Source organism: Dipodomys spectabilis, unplaced genomic scaffold (assembly GCF_019054845.1).
Source record: "Dipodomys spectabilis isolate Male_0828 unplaced genomic scaffold, ASM1905484v1 ptg000298l, whole genome shotgun sequence".
NCBI classification, from domain to species: domain Eukaryota; kingdom Metazoa; phylum Chordata; class Mammalia; order Rodentia; family Heteromyidae; genus Dipodomys; species Dipodomys spectabilis.
This window is the reverse complement of record NW_024870975.1, coordinates 873,959-875,893: the sequence shown is the minus strand read 5'-3', so window position 1 is coordinate 875,893 and position 1,935 is coordinate 873,959.

Sequence of the window (1,935 nt, the reverse complement as noted above, 5' to 3'; positions counted from 1 at the left end):
GTACAGTATTCTTGGTTGAAAATTGTTTGTCTTTAGGGCATGGCATACAGCCTTCCAGGCTCTTCTTGCTTTAATTATCTCTGCTGAAAAATATGAGATGATTCTAATTGGTTTTCCTTTATAGGTGATTGATCTTTTCTCCTTGACATCTTTTAGGAAGTTATTCTTGGTCTGAATTGATCCTGTGCGGATTATAATGTGACAATGGGAAGTGCTGTTCTGGTCTGGTCTATTTGGGGTTCTACAACCATCTTGTATCTGAATAGGCCTATCTTTTTGTATGTTTGGGAAGTTCTCTGCTAGGATCCTGTTAAACAAATTTCCTAGACAATTAACTTCTGTCTCTAGGTGCTCCTCTACACCAATTGTCCTCAGAGAAGGCCTTCTGATTGTCTATTCCAAATGTTGAATAGATCTATCATGTTTCTTCAATTTGTCTTGGATACTTGTATGTTCTTTTTAATACCTAGGCTCTCTTCAATCCCTGAGCTCAGATCTACTGCATGGCCTAACCTACTGTTAAGTCTTTCTACTTGGGTTTTTATTTCTTTTCCTTTTAATTGGTCAGCTTTGTAGACTTCAGATTCTTTGTTGGAGCTTTGTTTTAGATTTTGTGTGAACTTCTTTACTTCCTTAATTTGGTGTTCTCAAATCACTTAGTTGATTGGTTATGGTTTACTTGGACTCCCATTCCTGCTGTCGGGCTCCATTCAGCATTCCCTTTGTGGTCTCTCTGAATTCATTCAGATGTCTGTTTATGGATTCCATGAATGCCTCTATTGATCTTTGTCTATTCTCATACTGCTGTCACAATTCCTGTGTTACCCTTTGATTAGCTTCCTCACGTTCATGCAATTCCTGTAGTTCTCTTTGACTTTTCTCAGCCTGCTCATGCGATTCCTGAGTCTCTCTTCGTCTGTTCTCTGCCTGCTCACACAATTCCTTTCTTTCTCTTTGATTGTTCTCAGCCTGCTCACGCAATTGCTTTATTTGCCTTTCTTCTCAACCTGTTCATGCAATTACTGTATCAATCTTTGAGCAGTTTCCTCACAGTCATGAGATTCCTGTTGTTTGGTTTGCCTCCTCTCTCTTCCTATCACGTTCAAACTGAGTCCTTTGCAAGCTTTCAGTCTTTTCATTCACCACGTTTACCAGTAGTGTTTTTAGTTCTTTGCGGGAACTCTCCTCTGGATTATTCATTAACAGTTCTGTCACTCCTGTTTTCCGGCTTGTTCTGCACACTTGATATGAAAGTGACACCAATTTTTTGCTAAAATACTATTTTAAGGCAAGCATCAACCAAAGTCCTGTAGTTGCACAGTCAAAATGGCTGTAGATACAACCTAGTTCAACAGATACAATCTATTAAACATCAAACAACTATCCATTAATGGGCTAAGAACAGCAAAGACGAATTTTTCAAATCAGAAAGTATTATGTTTAGGAAGAAATGTGGGAAAAACAGGATTAGAAGTATGTGGAGAGGTTAAAGTAAATTTAACCAAGTCCTAATCTCAGAGAGGGAAAGGGATTGGACAGAATGACAAGAGAGAAATTAAAAAGAAGAAAATCAAAAATGGAAAAAGAAATAATTAAATTTAAAAAGTGAAACACTTGAAAATTATGTGACTTTAAAAAGTGATATTGAGAGGAGAAAAGGATAAGATGACAGGAGTGGGATGATAGAAAGGAGACATGAAAAACTAAAAAATAAAAATTCTTAAAAGTATTTACTTGAAAATTATATGTTATAAAGATATAATACTTCTATTAAAATGTTAAGCCTGTTTCTGGGGGTTTAGCCCAGCAGAAGGGCACTTGCCCAGCGCTTGCAAGGCCCTGGGTTCGGTGCTCAGCCCTGGGGGAAAAAAAAGACAAAAAAAAGTTAAGCCTAAAAGTTTGTGAATTAAGTAATACATTTCTGGATTAATTATG